This window comes from Phyllostomus hastatus, unplaced genomic scaffold, assembly GCF_019186645.2.
Source record: "Phyllostomus hastatus isolate PE091 unplaced genomic scaffold, TTU_PhHast_1.1 phas_scaffold_78, whole genome shotgun sequence".
In the NCBI taxonomy this organism is placed as follows: Eukaryota; Metazoa; Chordata; class Mammalia; order Chiroptera; family Phyllostomidae; genus Phyllostomus; species Phyllostomus hastatus.
This window is the reverse complement of record NW_025334041.1, coordinates 86,381,478-86,402,829: the sequence shown is the minus strand read 5'-3', so window position 1 is coordinate 86,402,829 and position 21,352 is coordinate 86,381,478.

The following is a 21,352-nucleotide window of genomic DNA, read 5'->3' as shown; positions in this document are numbered from 1 at the left end:
GGTCTTCCTGGAGGAGGTGGGGGGTTGGCATGGCATGAAGAATAGTTATAACCTGGATGGTGGAGAGAGTGTGAGAGGAATCCCCAGGAATTACTTTCATGATAGAGAAGAAGAATCCTAGAAAGTTGTGGACACTTATTTGAGGTCAAACAGTGGGAATTGGAGGGGGAGTCAGAATTCTGATGAACTCCTGAGTCAGAGAAAGGCTAGGTGCACCTCCCTAACACACAGACACGTGCACACACACCTCCAGGAAGCCGCTCCCGATCTCCAACGTCAGCCTTCATGTCTCCTTGCTCCCTGATGAGATGGAAAGGAGGAAGACTGAGATACCATTTGTCCATTCCCTGCCTTACCATCCCAGGCTGCTCCCAAAGAGCCAGCTAAGAGGCCTACAAGAAGAGCCGTTTGCTGACACTCTGTTCTGGACTTCCCCATGTAGCAGGTCATTTTGTCTTTGTTCCTAGAAAGGTCCAGTTGTTCTCAAGGTGTGGACCAGCAACATCAGCATCACCTAGGAACTAATAGAAATGAACATTTTCAGGTCCCACCCCTGACTTGCAGAATCAGAAACTCCGAGGGTGGGACTTCAGAAGGCAGGTTTTTGTGAGGCCTGAGGGGATTCAGATGCATACTGGAGTTTGAGAACCTCAGCTGTCCTGAGATAAAAGCTCCCCAGAAAAGGGAGATGCTTCTCCAGGGCCTTGCCCTGACTCCTCCCCAGAAGTCATTTCCGTCCATATGGACCCTTTAGCTCTTCAAATTTATTGCCCACTCCCACCCCGGGGCTGTGGGAGTGAGGGCCAGGTGGCCACAACTGCCGTCTTCTCACCCTCCCACCCCACCCACCTCCAGCCTGGCCTGCCACATCCATGCAGAGGATTCAGAGACATCCATGGAGAACATTCCAGGCAGTGGAATGGGTTGGTTTGTGATAAGAAAATGGGAGTACCTCAATGCCCCATCCCAGTTCAGTTTACCTGGCCCCCCTTTCTGCCCTAGATCCCTGTCCCTAGCAGTGGGGAGGAGCAGCACTAAGCCATCGACATTACACTTGGCTCCTTGATGTTGGACATAAAAGGTTGGTGTATGCTGTAGACAAAATCAGTTGTCAGCTGGCTGTCTCCTGTAATGGGACAGCTTCCTTGCCCCCAGGGAGCTCATATGGCTATATTATATCCAACCAGGGGCCCTTGTTTTCTTAAAAGCTACAAGGAAGAACCACCCACTGAACAGATACTCCTTCATGGAGCTCTAGCTTCTTCACAGGGCTTTTGGCAGAGCCCTGAGGTAGGTACTGAGTAGGATGGGGGGCTGCTTCCTGCTAGTTAGGCCCCCTTCTGTCTTGTAAGGATTTGGCCAAATACCAAGCTTTTTCATGTCAGTTTTTCAGTGCTTTTTATCATTTTCTTGCTTTAGTGTCTAATGAGTTGTGAAGCTGTGTTTGCTTAAACTGTATGCACTGGGTAGGGATGGAGCGTTTGCTGCTATACTGGGCAGGGTCAGAGAGGATGTGGACATAATCTAACCCCTTCAGATGAGGAGCAGAGGGCTGTGTGTGTGAGCGTGTACAAGTCTAACTGCCAACTGTTGGCAAGAACAGAGAATGAAGGGGGTCTGGCCCAAAATTTATCACCTACAGTCTGTGTGGCTCCAGGGAAGTCAGTTAGCCTCTTTGGGCCTCAGTTTACTTGTCTGACAAATGGAAACAATACTGGTCCTGCCTCCCCCTCAGGACTATTGTGGATATCCAAATGAGCTAGTATCTAAAACAATCGTGAAAATATCAATGGCTCCATAAAGCAAAGCAATGTAATCACAACAGAATCATTGCCTCTTCCTGGAAGGCAGAGACTGCAGCTTTCCTATGTTTTTTATTCCCCAAAGCACCTGGTACAAGCCAGGACAGGTGGTCAATCAGCACTTGTTGAATGCTTGAAATAGAAGACACAGTCCCTATCTCCATGGAATTGATGGTATAGCTGGGGGATGGTGGTGGGGATGAGAAACACACAATGGAATGAACTTAAGAGGAGTAGAAAAGGCCCTTGTTAGCTCAGACACCTCTAATTTAGGATTTGTGATGCTTTCACAAGGCCAGAGAGGAACTGCACCCTGCTGATGGGAACATGTGCTGAACAAACTCCTAGTGGGAACAAGATAATAATAACAGGAGCTCCCTGCTTCTGAGTGTGGGTTGTGTTCCAGATGGCAGAGGGAGTGCAGTACCCTTTGACAACACCTGATTTTGTGGGAGCGGTTAGCATGCCAATCACAAGTGAACTCTGACCTCATCTCTGAAGCAACTGGTACCTTTCCTTGACCATGCTTCACTCATGGCTGTTCAGGGTGACTTCATGTACTTAAGGAACATAAAATTTTATTCTGTTAAGATTAGACCATTACTGGCCTCTCTATGCTTCCTCCCGAACAGCTCAGATCCATTCACAGTCTTTAATAGATTTGGTGACAAAAAGCATACAACCAATTCAATCTCATCACCTCCAGAGGAAGGGAGATGGGCTCCCTTGACAGTAATCAGGAGGGCCCTTGGGCCTGCCATAGAGTTGACTATTGGAGACCCTGGCCAGCCCCTTCCTGGGCTGCAGCTGTTCCCTCCAAAGAGGAGGGGTCTGTCATCCAGTTTCCACAGACTGAGTCCTTGGGAACTGGCTGAGAACTTTGCAGAGGCCAGGCCACATCACTTCACCCCTCTGGGAGGGTGGCCATTGGGTCTTCTTCATGAGGAGTACCTTCTCCCCATCCGGGTTAGGACAGAAACACGGTCAGGAACTTATGGAGAAAGTGCCAAGGCAGAGGAAGGACTGGCTCTTCCTCTAGACACCCCTTCTTCTGGGGTCCCAGCCTGGGCAGGAACTGCACTGTGAGAGAGGCAAGTGGGTGGGTCTTAGCTCTCACATGCCTCCTAGAAGGACACCTCCATGCAGTGAACAACCAGCAGGACTCTCTAAGGGCATCTGTGGCTCCTCCTGTAGTCTCCTCAGGCTCTCCTTCCTCATTCCCATCACCTACTCCCCTTCCTCCACCTCTGGAGGCTTAACTGGCATGCTATCCAACCTTGTCCAGAGGCTGGGGCTGGCCCAAGCCTAGGGGAGGAGAATGGCCTGTTGGTTACATATGTAGACTGACTGCATCCTGGCATCTGACTTCTTCTGGCAGATATGTATAGGATGTTCCCTGGGGTTTAGGCCTCAATGTCTAACACCACTTGAAAAAAGGAAGGCATGGGACCTACTTATAGTCCTATCCCCAACTGAGGGACAATTCCTGAATGCTGAATAATGGGGGTGACCCAAGGGGTACAGGAGGAAGACATTTAGAGGTGAGCCTGCTGGCTCATTCTCTTGTGGTGGTTCTCCCAACAAGGATTGCAGAGTCCTCTCATGTATCCTATCTCACTCTGAGCTGAGCACTCCCTGTCCCAGGGAAGGTGGGGGTTACAGGAGCCTCCAGGTAGCTCTCAGATGCATGCCCAACCTGACAGAAAGCCATTAGTGAGCCAAAGCAAAGCAAGGGTGGTAGAGAGAGGGAGAGCTGGGCTACCCCTGAGGAGGTCACATGCAGGGGATGGAATTTGAAGGGCAGGTAAATTTGGCAAGGGCTGAGTTTTCCAGGTACAGGCCAATGCACGAACCTAGGTCCATGCTGGAGAGAGCAGGGTGGTGGGCAGTATGAAGATGTGGTGAAGAGACAGAGTGTGAAGGTTTTAAGTTCCAGGGAGAGGGTCGCAGTCTTAACTGGGAAGACGGAGTCATTGCAGGCTGTGATTAAGGGTGGGCTGTGATCAAGGTCCTATGTCCTGATCTGCAGCCACTCAAGTGAGAAGGGCTGGCACTGGCAAGCTCTCTGAGGAGGGAGACACAGGAGGACTGACTGCCATGCTTCAGCCCCCAAAGGGCTGAGTGGAAGGGTAGAAGGCTAGAGCATAAATCCCTCTAAAGGTTAGGATTGCTAAATAGGGGTGACTAGAGAGACTCCTCTGCCCAGAAATAGTCCGGATGATTGAGATTCAACAACCTGCCACCCCAGCCTAAGTTTCTACAAGGCCCAGGGGACTGCATGAGACATCTGCATCGAGTTTCCTAATTGAATCCTCAGACAGCCCTGCAACAATGCTGTCAGTATCCTCATCCCATGAGTGAGGAAACCAAGACCAGAAGAACTAGCGAAAAGAGTAGAGGTCACACGCCGGGAAGGATCTGAGGCAGGGTTTGGACCCCCTGCCTGTCTGACTCCAGAGTCCTTGCTCCATGTCCTTGATGCCTGAAAAGCCTCCTCCCACCCATCTCCAGGCCTAGAATTGACATGGGGCTTCAGGTCCCAGGAAGGGTGTGGGCACACACCAGGCAGAGGGTCCTGTTTCAGAGCCTGGTTCTAGAAAGAAGCTGGGCATTATCGCTGGGAGGAGGCAGGTCTGGTCCTGGCAGACACCACAGTTTCGGGGTCTGGGTAGCAGAGGAAGGCTGACTGACACTCTTACCTAAACACACCCCTGCTTTTTGTTCTTCACCTCCATACTCAGATTCTTTCCCCTGCCAGTTCTGCCACTTTTTGGCTGAGGTTCTGGGCAAGTCTCGTTATAGATCTTCACACTTCTCTTTCCTCATCAGCAAAGTGGGACTAATGACATAGTGTGATTATAAGCAGTTAAATGAGATAATATTTGTTTAGTGTATACGTAAGAGGACTGCTTCATTCCAGGGACCAGAATCTGCAGAGTTTTCCCCACTTCCCCTTGACTAGCTGTTCACATTCCACTTATCTTTTAAAGTCCAGTATGAACCCCTTTGCCTCCCTCTTAGCAGAATTTGTTACCTTGATTTCTGTCCTGCTAGAAGCTTGGTAACAGTTTTACTCCATGATTTATTGTGGTCTGGCCATAATCGGTTAAGGTTCTGTCTGTCCTTGCAGACAGTAGCCCTGAGGGCAGAAGATGTGCTCGCCTCATTTGTTTGCTCCTCCCTGGCTCATGCCTACCTGGCTCCCTCCTCTTCTCAAAGGAGATGTCTGTAGTCTCAAAAGTTCACTTCCTCAAGGCCACCTCCCTTCCTGGCCTCTGTGGCCTACTTCCTTGCATTTCAGATAGGCCACCTGTAAGCCCCATTGCTAGTTTTTATTTTATTGAATCTCTTTCTCTCTACCTGATAATGCAAATAATTCCATTTTTCTAAACATGAATTTCTTTTTTTTGGCTTTGTCACCATTTTCCTAAGTTTTTTTGTTTCTCCAGGCATGCTCTTCCTCTGGTCTTCATAACAAAGTTGGGTATTTGTAACACTTCAAGGTGACTCTAACTCAAGGCAGCTCTGAGAATGGCCCCCTATGTGGACCCTCCAATGCCTGTTCTTCCCACAAGTTTGTATATATATATATATACATTTCTACCTCCTGGACAATGCACTCATTCCCTTTTGGGAATAAGTTCTGGCCAATGGGATAGAACAGAAATGATGGAGGGTACTCCAGGCCTGGCCCTGAGAACTCCCTCCACAATCTTCCATCCTGGCTGAATGTAGACAATTCAGCATAAAACTCTGGAACCCATGGAGTTGGCAGATATCAGATTCTAGATTCTCAAAATCATGCTAGAAAGAGAATCAGTGATGCTTGCATTGGGTTGCTATAATAGAGAGAAATAAATTCTTATTTCTAAGCCATTTCAGTTTGGGGGTTGTTTATTACCACAGTTATCCTGCTCTGATTAGTACAACCTCAAGAGTATTTATGAAGCTTACTTAAATATAGCTTAAATTGACCCTTGAACCACATAAGGGTTAGGGGAGCTGACACCCCCAATGTAGTAAAAAGTCTGCATATAACTTTTGGCTTCTCCAAAACTTAAGTTGTCTCTTGATATCCATGGGGAATTTGTCCCAGGACCCCGGCAAATACTAAAACTACTGATGCTCAAGTTCTCTATATAAAATGTGTAGAGACCAGTGCATACAGTTAGCTGTCCATATCCATGGACTCCCAACTACAGATCAAAAACAGCACGTTTATTTATTGAAAAAAATCCATGTACAAGTGGACCCATGGAGTTTAGACCTGTGTTGTTCAAGGGCCAGGTGTCTATAGTAGGAATATAAAAATAAATAACTAAGCAAATCAAAATGAGGGCAAAACAGATAGGGAGGGTAAGGTGAAGTCAGGCATAAAGGAAGTCAATGGGTCTTGCAAATCTTATGGAAGTCAGTAAGAGAAGGACTAATATTCCAATAGGAAAGGGACAAAGGCTCTGAATGGGTAACTAGTAAGTAAATTATCTCCAAGGCCAATAAGTGTATGAAAAGATGCTCCTGAGTAATTAGGGAGATGCAAATTTAAGAAACAATGAAATACCAAGTTGATCTCCTTAGCTTGGCAAAAACTAAGCTTTGTGCATGGTGATACCCAGCGTTGATGAGGAGAGGGAGAAACAGGACCTCTGTGGATTGCTTGATGGGAGTGCAATAGCTACAACCCCCTTGGACAATAATTTGATAATATCCACTAAAATTGAAGGTGAGCATTCCCTTCACCTAGCTATTCTACAGAAATTCTCATACTTATGCATGACTTACAGAAACAGGATGCTAATTTGGTTCTTAGCTTCCTAGAAGCCAAAGCATAGAAGAGCAGAACATTATTTACAAGATCTCAATGCCTATATAATAAAAGACAGAGAGGGGGAGAGAGAGACAGAGAGAGAGAGAGACCAACCAGTGGCTCTGGATTTTTGGCTGTGAGGTCAGAGAAAATTTTTTCCTGTGGATTGCTCCTGGAAGCAATGTATTTTAATAGACAAGATCTTAGCAACATCCCCATAATAAATAGTATATTACATACAACTTACTAAGTTTCAAAGCACATATACAGTTATATGAAACTTACTGTTGATTATAGAGATGAAATCCAAGCTGAGGAGCAGAAGGCAATTCAGTAACAGCAATTATAGGAGAGTTCAAAGCCATGTGGTCCAAGTATGCACTCTCTGGTGACTTAGGATAGCTTGGTTTGATTCAGGAATGAGATTTTTAATATCACCAGGAACCCTCCCCACAACCACCATGATAATTATTTCTCCAAACCAAGCTTTGAATTGACAGAGTAGCAGAGTTCAGGTTACAATTTCAGGCAAACTACCAGAGTGAAAATATCCTCTGCTGGATGATTTAAGGCATGACCATGAACTTTGCTGATGACATCGGCAAGAAGATTGCTCTCTTTTTATGAGAGTTAAGGAATTCTCACCAGGAGCAGCATATAGATAGATGCCCCTCTAATGCAGAGGTATGTGGAAGGGGTCTAGATTAAATAAGGGAAAATTATATCAAGAAATGCATATAATGCAAAATGTGGTTGCTTTCTAAACATAAAATTTTAGTAGGAGCTTCTTGGCAGTCAAAAGGAAAATAGACAACAACCATGTGAAGTTCTAGCTTATATAGCTTCTCTGTGGGAGCCCATTGACTTTATCCTGAAAGGTCCTGGTCACAGCTGAAGTGCACAGCTCTGGTGCTTCATGAGCAAAGCTTGGAGCCTCTAGAGGAGTGAATACTTGCCATGTCTCTTAGCACCATTTTTCTGGTTGTTGTGACTGAAGCTGCCCAGCTAAACTAGATGCTTCCAGTCCCAGAGAGTGAGGAGGGGCCTAGAACTCAGTCCCCCTTTATTCTATTTGAAAAAGGGGCTCTTTTCTGTCAGGTGGTTACTCCTGTGACTCTCGAAATGGTGGTGTGGTCATCGAGGCTCCCAGGACACACAGGAGCCATACCAAATCCACACAGTTGGCCCCAAAGCAGTTCTGTACTGGAAAGAGGGTGGATGGCTTCCAACATCAGCCTCTGTTGGGTGGAATGGTGTGACAGAGATCATGGGGGGAACCATTACCATACCTAATTTGAAGCTTGCAGAAGAGAAAGCTGCCAAATCTTGCTGGACTTGAAGGCAGCAGGCTGGTAGGTCTGATACTGGAAGAGAAGTTGCCCCGCCCTTCAGTGGGGACCAGAGACTCTGTTTCAGGTCCAGTCTGTGGGTACCTGGCCAAGAAGCAGAACAATTTGTAGAAATTTGGGCCAAGTGCTTAGGACAAAAGTTTAAGAACTCTGAGAGCAAAGAGGCCCTTCAGTTTCTTCCTTCAGCTTGTGGAAGCAACCTTTAACCAGTGACATCACCAGGTGAAGAGGATGCTGTTGGGCTCGGCCCAGATGCCCTTTGCGAGTTCTGTGTGCACATCCCTCGGCTGTTATGAGCTTCTCTACTAAGAGTCTGCACCTATGAAGGCTCCTTTTGGGTCACTGGATTCACTTCCCTCAGACTCCAGGAGGTCTGAAGTGCTGAGAGTTTCTATCCTCCTGGGATAGACTGAAGCTACTGCCTGATTGGTGGATGCATATGGCAGCCCAGTTTCTTTGTCTCTGGTGCTGAGAGGGGTGGGTGGGGAGATAAACCCTGTGTTGCAATTTATGCTCCAGAGCTGCCTGCTGGATCAGGCAGAGGCTAAACTTCACCTGCAAGTTCACACTGTTACTGAGCTTTCCCCTCTCCCTGTCCTGCTTCCCCTACTCTGCTCAGCAGTTTCTCCTGGGAGCATTTCCTTGATAAATCCCCTTCTGAAGGTCTGCTCCTGGGAGACAGCAGGTCCACTAAGGGGGTTTTCCAGGGACTGATGCAGAACAGAGAAAAAGACTTGGTCTTGCACTGACTTTTCTCCCTATACCCCATGCCTGGGTCAAGGGCAGCAGGATGCTGGGGTCTTCATTAACTGTCAGTTCTTCATGATGAAGCTGGGGACTTCCTCCAAGATCTGTGACAACCACCCAGGTGTCTGGGCTCTTCAGGAAGGAGTTGCTCACAGAGTGACTGAGATGCAGAGCATCTTGGCAGCAGGGCTTCCTGCTCTGTGCTCCTCCGGGGCTGCCCTGCTAGGCTTGCCAGGAGAGTTCTGGCTTCCCAGGGAGCCTCAAAAAACAAGAATTTTATAGCCAGCATCTCTGCTGCCAGATCAAGCAAGTCAGGCTGAGGTCACATGGTCCCCATTGGTGATGTGCAGCCATGGGGAAAGTTCCACTGGAGAGGTGCAGCAGTGATATCTATCCATCTCCTCAGGCCACCAGACGGTCCCAACCTCCTCCTGTGTCTTCACAGCCATGTGACCAGTCCAGCGTAGGTCACCCAGAGTTGACCAGAGGCTGCCTATGGGCAGAGGCAGTTTGAAGGTGAGAGGGTTCCCTGTCCAAACCTTCTAGAAGGCCGTGTCACAGATACAGCAGCTGTTGCATCATCAAGACACCAGCCCTTTGGCTGAACTGGGAACCCATTTCCCGTCAATGTATGCCATGGGCTGCTGTTGAGCAATAATGTGTCCGTTGGATCAGATGGCCCCTGTCATTCACAGTGACTTTCCCAGAGGTATGGCCCATGGGACAGCAATCTTCCAAGGCAGCTTGCCCACAGATGGGGCCAACCCAGGCCTTTTTGAGAAAGCTATAGAGTTCCCAGCAGCCAGGTCACTTCCAATTAGTGTGGTAAATGGAAGGTGTTCAGGGTGGGGAAGCTGGGACCCTGTGCCCAAGAAACCTCCCCTCAGCCAGGTCCTTTCAGATTATATGTGTCTGATATTCTCCAGGGACAGGGCAGACGGCTTCCTGCAGGTCACCTTGTCAGCCAGTAGCCACAGAAGGCCAATATCCAAGTTTCTTACAAAGAGCATCAGCATGGAAAGGAGTTGGGCCTAGAGCTCCCCATTCAACTCCCATCATACTCTAACCCCAACCCTTGGTGGCCCTGCCCCCTTCCAGGCACAGCCCTCCATCTCAGGTTCAGAGCCACCCCTCTTCCCGGCTCAGAGGGAAAAGTGGCCTACGTGCTGTCCAGGCTGCAGGAGCCTTTTCCTCTGAGCACCAACCCCCTGGTACCTTCTCTCTCCAAGCCCCTGTCCCAGCACTTGGTTCAATGATGCTGTCAGTCATTGTTCAGCCTGTAGGGAATCCCATGCTCCTGTGACATGCAGTCCCATCCCCCTTCCTCTACCTGCTGAGGTCTGGCCTCTGCTCTCTCCCCTCACTCCATCTAAAGGGCTCTGATCAAGGTCATCAGTGTCCCTCTCTGCCACTAGTGATGGAGGCGTTTCAATCCTTAGTGTGTTGACCTCTCACAGCCTTGGACGCTGTTGGACAGGTCCCCTTGGTGACACCATCTTCCCTGTTCCCCACTCCCTCGGGCTATGCCTCCCCTGATCCTTTGCAGGCAATTTCCTTCTCACTCTCCTTGGACGAGCTGGGCTATAGCCTGGCTTCAGTGACTATCTCTGTGCCAGCAACCCCCAGTTGTCCCTCCTAAATTCCCAATTAAGTTCCTACTGGACATCTCCCTGGGAATGTGGCCATCTTGGCCAACTCACTTGCCCCAAACTGAGCCACCTTACCGCCACTCTCCCTCAAATGTGCTCCTTATTGAGTAAACTCACCTTTTATACCACCGCCTACCCTGGCTTCTCTGCAACAGTCCCCAGTGCAGCAAATGGCATCACTCTTCAGGCAGGTGCCCACACCAGGGACCTGGGAGCTGCCCCCACTCCTTCCCCTTTCACTTCTTTGTCCTGCATGGAGACCTGTGGATTTTTCTTATATCTTCCTTATCACATTTGTCCTTCTCCCTGTGGTCAGGGCCTGGGCTCCCTTCAGACCTCACCTTCCAGCCTCGCCCAGAGTAAGGGTTGGGGCTTGTCTGCTGACTGCCACAAGCCTAGCTTCTCACTGGAGGGATCTGAAGGAAGGCTGGATCTAGGTTAAGGTCCCTTAGTCTGTCTGAAGCAACAAGAGTCCTCACTTGTTGGCTGTCTGTCCAGAAGCCTCTCACCCAGACAGACACAGTCCTGGGAGCATCTTAGCTGCCATGGTCACACAAAGCTGCATTCTTAGGGACTCGCATGGAGGGTAGAGATGGTGAATAGAAGTTTCCTGTGAACCTCATATGGACATGGATGTATGCTCCCCACACCATGCTCCAGGCAGCACCCTCCCCGCACCTGACAGCATGGAAAGCTCTACTCTGCCCACCCCACTTATTCACAGTTTTCCTGCTTGGGAGCATAACCCCTTTACATCATTGTCCCAACCCCAGCCACTCTGGGTTGTGCAAACTGATGTTTTTAAAATCCTAAACCAGCCCTAACTGGGTGTCATTCTGCAAAGGGAAAGGTCGCTGGTTTGATTCCCAATCAGGGCACATGCCTGGGTTGCAGGTTTTGTTCCCAGGTGAGGTGCATTTGAGAGGCAGCCAGTTGGCATTTCTCTCTCACATGGATGTTTCTCTCCCTCTCTTTTTCCCTCCCTCCCCCTTTCTCTAAAAAATAATAAAGAAATAAAATCTATAAAAATTGCAAACCACCCAACTACCAAATGTCCAACTTTCTGGGAAAAGAGCTTACCCCATCCTGTGTCCTCACTCTCCAGTGAGGGAAGCTGGGGCCTTGGCAGTGAATTGAGACTCCCTTAGACCTGAGAGGGGCTGCCCATGGTGATTTAGGGGTCTCAGGAAAACCCCTCTGACATGGGGTTTTCTGTGGAGGCAGATGCCCTCCCTGCCGTTCTTCATTGCTCTGTGGCAAATGCCCCTACAGAGTAAGTCCCACAGTCTCATCAGCTGCCATGACTGGCTGGCCGAGAAAATGGACAGTGGCAGGAGGGGTGTGTGTGTGTGTGTCAAGGAGAGGGATGGAGAAGCAGGGTAAGTGTCCCCTGGAGGAACTGCAGGCTGAGGGGAGTGCCATGTAGACACCTGGGGGGCACCTGGGAAGAAGGGGTGCTGCAGACAACCCCTGGGGCCTGGCAGGCTTGGGAACCAAGTACGGCGGCCTGGGGGAGGGGCAGGAGGCCAGTGGGAGAGAGGCTTTCAGACTTTCAGGGAACGTAAATTTTACCCCCGGCTACTTTCTCTGGGATTTATTTCTCGGTGAACTTGAGACTTTGCCTAATTACGTTTGGGTCTCTTTCAAAGCACATAAATTGCATCCAGTTCTTCTGCCTCCTTCCTAGGAATGAATAAATTGTCCCTGTGCAAGGAGGGATCTGGGGGAGAGAGTGAGACTTTATTAATTCGACACAGAACTCTGTTCCCCTGCCCTCCCCTCTGCCCCCTGTTGAATAATAAAATAATGAAGATTTGACTTGGACCAGGATGTGTGGATAAATATATTGGTGACATGAATGGAAATGGATTTATTACATAAACAGAAGACTTCATCAATTTAAACCTGGCCTCCTTTCAATGGGCATAAATTACATTTTCTTTTCCTACCAGTTGCTATTTTTTTATAATTTTTTAAAAGAAACTGGATTTATCGAAATTGAGATTTCACTAATTTATTTCATGGAGACTTGTGCTTCCTCTTTCTGTGCAACTCATTAAAGACAGGTTTCCTTCTGTTGACCCTTTTTGAGTCGTCCCCACCTCAGTTTTGCTCAGAGTTCTGTGGCCTGTTGGGGGGTCGGAGTGAGGGGCAGAGTGCGTGGAGGACAGGCTGTCACCTTGTACTGTGAGAGGAGACCCTCATACCTCCACTCCCTCTAGAACTATCCAGTCCACTTTAGGAGGGATGCTATAACAGGGTCTCTGGCCCCAGAAGCAGAAGAAAGTCCCTTTCCAGGCCTCTGGGAGGACCAAGGGATGACCTTGAGTAGGATTTGGCCTGGGCTGGTCCCAGGATGGGTCTGTGGTAAATCACAGAGAGATCCTGTGAACAGGATCCCAAGAAGAGGTTCAGGAGTGCTTGACCAGAAACCCCAGGTGAAGTGGGGGTGGGGAGTGTGCAGGGTGTACTAGAAGGTCCCATCAAAGATCAATGGCAAAATGCTTGTGGCACAAGGGTTGATCTATTAGGAATTCATGACCCATAGTCCCTCTTCCTCCTCCCCCTTCCCTTTTCCTACTGCTTTATCTTAGCAAAATGGGGACTTAAGGAAATGTTTGGTTGGAGCAGGGAAGATGTCTTGATACTGCCTTATGGTGGGAGAAGTAGCCTTTGGGCTCTGTGGCTCTATTCTTTCCGTATTTTTGCGAGCATGTCAAGGTTACTCTCAGCCTGGGAATTCCCTGTGCAGAGTCTCCTATCTGCCTCTCTCCAGGGATCTCCCCTGGAACTTGGACAGTGCTGGAAGTCTTGAATATTCTTGTTCATTTAAGGTGGTAAGAGACTCGATATGTTGACACTCCTGGGATGTGTATATGACAAAGAAGTGTGGCTGCCATCTTACTTAGAGAACCTTCTCAGGACAATGACTAACACAAAGAAGTGACTAATGGGAGAGTCCTGGACACCACGAGAACAGCAGATGGGAGATTCCCCTTCACTGAGCTTTCCTGACACCCCTGAGTTTCCCACCTACAATGAGAAGGGAGCTGCTTCAGCAATGCTAGCCGCAGAAGCAGTGTTGAAGTCATACGGGCTTAGGGTGGAGGGGAGAAGGAGGAAAGGGACTGCCCCCCCAAAACTCTCACCCCCATCTCCCATCGCATCGCCCCATTGCTTTTACCAGCCCCAGGGCTGGCGGGGGTGGGGTGTGCGGGCAGTGGCGGCTCTGCAAGCTGTCATTCACCAGGCCTGCCGTCTGGCGCAGGTGTTTCTAATAAGGGCTCCTTCGGGCTTGCTTCATCCAGGAGGATGTTTACAAGAAGTTCTGATGAGAAATTGTCTCCAAATGCTGTCTTGTAAGCAAGACGTAAAGAAGGGGGGGGTAGTGCCTTAGGGCTCCTGGAATGGGGCCTGGCCAGTGCTCCCTCCACCCCCAGTCCTCTTGGCCAGGACTGGCAGGCTAGGGTCTGGGCAGGTCTGGGCCCACTGCCAAGGGTGGTGAGTGCCATGGGGGTTGAGTTTCAATAAACAAAAGCAATAATATTGGAAGAACCTCCACAATAAACAGAAAGGCTGGGGCATCCCAGTGTGACTACCCAAGCCCCAAGGCCTCTTCTCTGACCCTGTGGTCTTTCTTCAGCCCCTCCTCCACAGGATGGGGGCAGGCAATCACAGGTTTTATTATCATCATCATAAACAATCCACACATCATTAAGGAACATCTTTCTGGGGAATCCCAGAGAAGGAAGGGAGGTATCCTGTATCCAAGCCTTCACAGAGGATCTTCCAGTGAGAGTAGACTCTCTGGTAGGAAGGTATGCACAAAGAGGTGACTAACTTTTTCCAGAAGGACCAGATAGTAAATATTTTTTACTTTGAGCCTCCTAAGCAGGGGTGTCCAATCTTTTGGCATTTCTGCTCCACTCTGGAAGAAGAAGAGTTGTCTTGGGCCACACATTTAAATACATTGTGACATTTCATCACAGAACAATCTCATAATGTTTTAAGTAAATTTACAGTTTTGTGCTGGGCCACATTCACAGCCACCCTGGGCTGTGTGTGGCTTGCAGGCTGCAGGTTAGGCACCCCTGCACAGTTTCTGTCCCAGCTACTCACCTCTGCCACTGTTGCATCAAGGTAGACATAGACAATAGCCAAAAGAGTGGGCATGCCTGGGTTTGATCTACCATAGTGTTTGCTGACCTCAGATGTACAGGATGAAATGAGTCCCAGAGACATCAAGCAACTAGCTGAGATCACACAGCCTATGGGCAAGTGAGCAGGACAATTGCCCAGGCTCCTGACCTCTCTGTCCAGCAGGCTGCATAGACTGGTGTGACCTGACTCAGTGTGGCTGACTGAGGTAGCTCCCTGGAGACCTAAACTTGATGCAAGGGAATTGTACACCATGGAAAGGGTCAGTATGCTCGAAGATGAAGAGGAATTTGAGACTTAGTTAAGTTAGGTATAAAAATAAAAAAGGGAATGTAGCTGGTTGTCTTGGTGTTGCTGGGCAAGAACCTCAGGGAACTGACTCATAGAGACAGGATATAAAAGGAGAGCATCAAGAACCCAGGTCTAGGCACTGCTGCCTGTGGAGGTCTAGGGATGGCCCCTCTTTGAATACCATCCCTGCCTGTGCTGTTTTGTATGGAGTTACGAGGTATGTGGAGTTGGGTTGTATTAGAGAATAGTGGAGCAGTTGTGTGGTCCCTGTGAGGATGGAATTGTAGGTCCCTTCAGGGGTCTGTGAGGTTGAAAGGGACAGAGTAAGGCTGGATTTGGAATGTTTTATGGTGGGTTAGTGTGTGTACAGAATTTGATGACCCAGTATAGCCAGGTTCAATGTGGCTAGGGGCATCAGTGAACCATGCACGGGCTTGTGGCTACCATCAGAGGTGTGGCACTCTGCATTCCACTTGTAGTCAGGCTGCATGGTTAGCATGGTGCTTAGCTTTGGGGTCAGCGTGTCTCTGTTGGGTAGGCTAAGAGTGTGGGTGGAGTTTGAGGGTCAGTATGCTTAGGACAGGGTCACTCAGGTTAAGTTCAGCAAATCAATGTTGTTGGAGCTAAGTATGAAGGTCTGGGATTAAGAGTGTGACCTTGTTTGGGAATCAGAGTGCCTGGTCTTGGGGCAGCTGGGATTGAGGTCACAGTTTGGTTGAGGTTCATGAGGTCACTGAGTGTTCAGCTTCGGGTGTGTATGCCAGCATCTCTAAATGGGTGGTGAGCAGGTAGTAGTTGGGACAAGGGTCAGCAAGTGGTTGGAAAGCTGACCACCAGCATTCTTTGGACTTTGGTGAATAGATGTCTTACTGAGTTGGGAAGATTAGCATATGTGTTGTTTTGATCTTGGGAGCTGATGTGTATTAGAGGTCGGGACATCAATGTGTATGACTGAGTTCAGAAGTAGACTCGTGGTTGGGCTACACGTTCCAGCCTGGTTGTGTCTGTGGGTCAGTGTATTTTCACGGATGGAACTGTGGCATCAGTGTATGGTTGGCATTGGGGGTGTCAGTGTGATTTGGGGTTACTTGTGACTGAGAATTCAAGATTTGGTTGGATTTTCAGTGTGTGGGTCTTTGCAAGTCATGTTATTAAGCTGGAGGGTCAAGGTGCAGCCAGGTTTGGCTGGTCAGTGTGTGCTTGGAAAGCAGTTGTTATCTAGAGGTTCAGTTGAAGGGGTGAGGGTGTAGATGAAGTTGGGTGTGGAGATAAATGAATGGTGTCCCAGAGAATACTCCCAGAGGAAGGAAGCCTCAAGCAGAGACTTGAAGGCTGAGCTTAGGCAGCTGGGAACTTGAGCCATGGATTCCACACATGATGGGGTTGGAGGTTAGCAGGTCAGCCTATGATGATGAGAATGAGGAAGAGTCATAGGAGTTGGTGGAAAGAGGACATATGGGGAGCCACTACCTCATTTGGCGTGGAGAGTTCTGGGTGTGGACTTCTCAAACTGGGCTTCTTTGAGAATGTAGAAACCAAAGAAGATTAAGGGGTCAAACTTACTTGAATATTTGGGCAAATACATGATAGCAAATGCTGCTGTTGCCCTGCCAGTACGCCCTGGTACTCAATGTTTTCTATATGCCAATAGCTTTTTGCTGTATCACCTGCAGTTCTGCCTGGAGATGTTGTCTGGCTGTGGGAACAGGTTCTGTCTTTACCAGGAGGGCTAGAAAGGTCTAGAGTTACTGCCCTCAGAGATAGTCCAACCCTCCTGATGGGCAGGAATCAGTGTCTAAACACCTTGGCTTTGGATATTTAGCATGACTGAATCCCTTTCCTACAGTAGCCTCTTGCTCATTAATACACCCTGTGTGGGCTTCCTTCTCTTCCTGGCTCACATCCCCACTCCCCTATGGTGCTTCCTGGGATCACGGCCCAAGTAAATGACTTGCCTTCATATCCCTGTTGTGGGTTTGTTTCTGGGGAACTTGACCTAAGAGAAACATTTTTATAATAAAGCTAACAAAGATATATTATGGAGTATGGATTCCACATGATTTTTGCAATAAAGCAAAAGCCATGATAGAAAGTACAAGCCTCTGGCAAGAGGGGTCGCCTCCCTTGTGTCACTAATAAGGGTCTAATTCAAGAACCTAGCTAGGGAGGCATGATGCAGTCCCTACAGGTTAGCCTCTGAGGCACAGATGGCACAGAGAAGGGTGCAAGGTGAATCAGGTTGGGGCAGGGGGGCACCAGTTGACAAATGGAATCTACTGAGCACAGCTGTGCACTTGAGTTTGGGGGGTTGACATGTGACCAGGGTGCAGTAAGTGTGCTGTGGTGACTTGAGTTCCTCAGGCTGTTTCTTCTGTTCTATTGTAAGTGGGGGGTTGAGGAGGCTTAGCTTAGCATTCAGTTGCTTTGTAGTAGCATGTCCTGATGACTTGCTGAGGATCAATATGTCATTGCTGTGGGGTGGCCAGAGTGGCCCAGTTTTGCTCACTATGAGTGAGTAGACAACTAAAGCATGCTTAGGATTGGTGGGGATCAGCATGGAACTGATGTCAGGAGTCAGCAATTGTCATGGATTTTCCTCATGGGAGGGCTGTGTAATTGGTTTGGGGGTACAGTGAGTCTTTGGATTTGAGGGTCAATATTTGAAGTTGTCAAGGTGGGGGTCAGAATTTATCCAAAGGGGCTATGAGCACTGCTGCCAATCCACAGAGCACCTTTGAGTGGGTTTTAAAATTGTCCCAGTCTTGGCAGACACAGCCCTGCCCCAGAGGACATGCATGGTGCACAGGCGGTGGCAGGATTTCAGCCCGCACTTGTCCTGTCATCTGGGAACCTCTGGGCAGTGACCAACCTGTATGACTCCACACAGCAGTCGTGGGGTTGGTTGGGGTCTCTGAGCAGGGAGTCCCCACAGACCTAGCATTATCCAGCCTCCTCCTCAGTCACCTCCTCCAGCTGTTCTGTTCTTCTGAGAGGAGGATGGGCAGGTTTCTGCAGTGTGAGCCCCTGCACCCTGTGAGGCTTGGGAGCTGGCTTCCTGGAGTGAGGGTCAGGGTCAGGGTTCGAGTCCTGGCCACGTCGTATATGTGTCAAAATGAGCAATGCCTTTTTAGGTCACATATACTTTGGACTTCAACACTGCTTTATGTAGGCTGTAAAATTAATAGGTGGGAACGAGATTTATGGGCCCCACTGGGCTGTTCTTTGCTTGTTAGGTTAAACACACTGATTTCCTGGTACAAAAGTGCTTGTTAAAATAATCTCCCCCAGAATGTTCAGAAGGGACATATCTGTCTTGCTTTGGGGGTGGGGAGAAGACCACAGGGCCCCATCCCCACCTCCCCAACCAGCCTACCTGTCATGGCTCCCCCAGCCCCAGCTGTGTGTATGATGGAATGAATGATGATGTTTCTGGGCGGGGGGTGGTCCAGGCAAGGAATGCGCCTCTGTGCAGATAACACCAGAGCCAGACACACACTCCCATCACCCCCACCCACCCTGAAGAGCCACTAGCCTTTGTTCCTGCCATATCTTGGGAAGGAAAGCTAGAAGTATGTAGGGTGTGTGTATGTGGGGGGAGGCATGGTGTTGTTGGACCCAAGTGGGAGGATGGTCTCTGAAAACTTGAAAGTCAGAAATAGAGGCAGAGAGAAGGGAAGGCAGGCCCTGCTGCCTGAGCACCTCTCACTTATCCCAGCACCCTGTTGCCTCAGGTAGCCCTGAGTTTGCAGGTCTATGGGGATCAACTCTGCAGCTCTCCTTCATTTCCCACAATGCCCTGGGGTATGCACCCTCTGAGTGACTCAACTACCCCAGGAAGTGGAGACTGTCTTGCCATCTCCTACCCTCTTCCTCTCCTGGGGGTGTGACTAGTGGGGTCACTCTGTGGATGAAGTGGATTATGCAGAGCATGTAGGAAACTTCTGACAGAATCATGCTTCTCACAGATGTATTGGGCAGAGCTGAGAGTTGGGTCTGGGTGGGGCTCCAGTGGGCTTGATCTAGTTGAAGCAAGATGGTGGTGTGAGCAATTTCAGAGATGCTCAGGAAGCTCAGGAAGAACAGCCCAGGCTGAGCCAACTGAAGATGGGTGGAATGGGCTTTTAGCAGGCTCATGAGATGCTTGTTGAATGACAGCATGCTGATTGGGATGCTCTAAGTTCTCTAAGTACTTGTTTAAATCTAGCTCATTTTGAAACCCTCTGAAGATCATTTTTTCCCAGTCCTCTAACACCTTAAAACTCTGGTTCTGTGGAGTGGAGGGGCACTCACTGAGCTCCTTCCTCCTCCTTCCCCTTCATGCTTTCTCAGGCATCACAGCCTGTCCACTGCTCAGTCTTGGAAATTCATTTCGGTGGCCTTCCTCTGTGTCTTATGTTTGTGGTCATTTTAGCAAAGCAAATGACCTACTCATTCTTCTCTCACTTAATCCTTATGAGGTCAATATTACACCAAATTATAGATAGATGAGAAAAACTGAGGCCCTGAGACATCCAACAGTGAGTGGAGGAGACAGACTTGAGCCCAGGTCTGAAGATCTGGTCAGTGTCCAGCCCCTTAGTCCCTTTCTTGATCCCTGTGTGGACCTATTTCCATTATCTTGGGGCATTAGAACCATCAGCTGCTGGAGTTCCTGGAGCAAGAGATGTTGCCTCGATCATTTCTGAGTGTCTAAAATGCTTAATGACTGGTGGAAATTCAAGGTATGCCTATAGATTGAGGTGTAATGTTATTACATCTATACAGAGCTTAGGTCCAGATGTGGAGTTAGACTGCTTGGGTAAGAATCTTGGTTCTGATACTTGCTGGCTCTGTGACTTTAAGCAAGTTACTAAATCTTTCTCACATATAAAATGAGAATAATAATAGTACTTACCTCATAGAGTTGTTGTGAAGGTTCAATGAAGTGCTCTGTATGAAATGTCTATGACAATGTCTGGCACACAGTAAGAGCTCTGTAACTCCCCCTTCTATCAGCCTTAATCTACAGGAGTCACCTTCTTGCTCTGAAATACTGCCACCTGCTGGTAGATTCCAGGTGCAACTACCACATACCATTGGTGGCCAGAGCCGCAGAGCACCCCAACTGGTACCCACCTTGATTCCTCCATTTGGACCATTCTCCTCCCCTTTACAAGAAGCCATCTTCTTCCTCTTTTCTGGATTCTATGCAATAGCGCTTCACTGACTACCAAGCCTGCACACCAGAGAGCGCAGAGCAATCTCTAACTTTTCCTTTGTCTTTCCATCCTCTATTTCTTTGGTTGCATGAATTTTAGAGCCAGAAAGATGTGCATTTAGACACTGTGTCAACACTTAGTAGCTGGTGACATGGAGTAAATTATCGAAGCCCTCTGAGCTTCATGATTGAAGTAACCCCCAATAAACTGTCACTGCAGTCATTATTCATCTTTTGTCCCCTTGTCCCAATCAGCCTCTGATGTCCCCTGCTCAGCTCCCAACAGAGAACTGTTTGTCTTATGGTCCCCCATTGCACACACCATCATGGCAGGTTCTGGAGAGTTTTCCTTGCTGGTAACCACAGAGAAAAGGAGCAACATGAATGCAGAGAAGGAGTTATCAAAAGGTTAAAGTCCTTTGTGATGGTCACACAAAAGGACCCAAGTCCCTACTCTCTTGGTTCCATGCTTGCTCCATATAAGTTTCTTTAGAGACTTGCTTGGAGGGGCCCAGCCTTCTTTGTCTCTGCTGACTACACCCTATGCTCTCTCAAAGCAGCAATCTGGAGGAGCTTAGTTTATCGAAATTCTTCTGGAGGGGATCTCAAGAAGAATGATGTGTCAATGTGGGGGCTGGAGCACAAAGTTCTCTGAGATCTTTTCTAGCTCCAGTGTGCTTTGTGTCTGAGTCAACCATATTTTGACTTAATGACTTCCAAATGTCTGCTTGACAGAACTTGCCTTTGCACCAGTAGTTGACCCTGAACACCACCCCACACTGACCCAAGAAAACCTGCTGGGCCCTGAAGATGGTAACTAGGAGCCCCGCTCTTGCAAGAAGACCAGCTCTCCATCAAATCCAGTTCAAGAAGGTCTAAAGTTGAGAAATAATGCAGGCTCAGACTCTGAGTTAGACAGACAGGTCTGGGCAATAGGCACACTGTTTGGATGAGCATGGTACCCCACTGGGATGGAGCCCTGTGCAGGCCACTTGGCCCTAAACTGTGCTTGCTGTGGCTGAGGTCTCACTACCAGTTTGCTTTCTTTGGGTTCTCCTCTACAGGGTCCTCTCAAACCCAGACTTGCCACAGTAGGATAGCACATTTGTGCCTCTCCCTTGGGCTATATGAGTTTCCCAGACCCTTTCAGGCAGCCTGAGAGCCCTTGGAGAGGAAGAAGGCAATAGGGAAGGGCTCCCAGGGAGCAGGCATTCAGGCACTCAGACAGCCTTCGCTCTGGTACAGAGCCTGCCCACAGGCCTGGTGGATCAGAAGGGGTATTTGGTGAGTCCACAACCAGCCCGCAGGGTTGGGGAGTTTTGCTAAGACTTTGTAGACCATCCAGTGGCCTC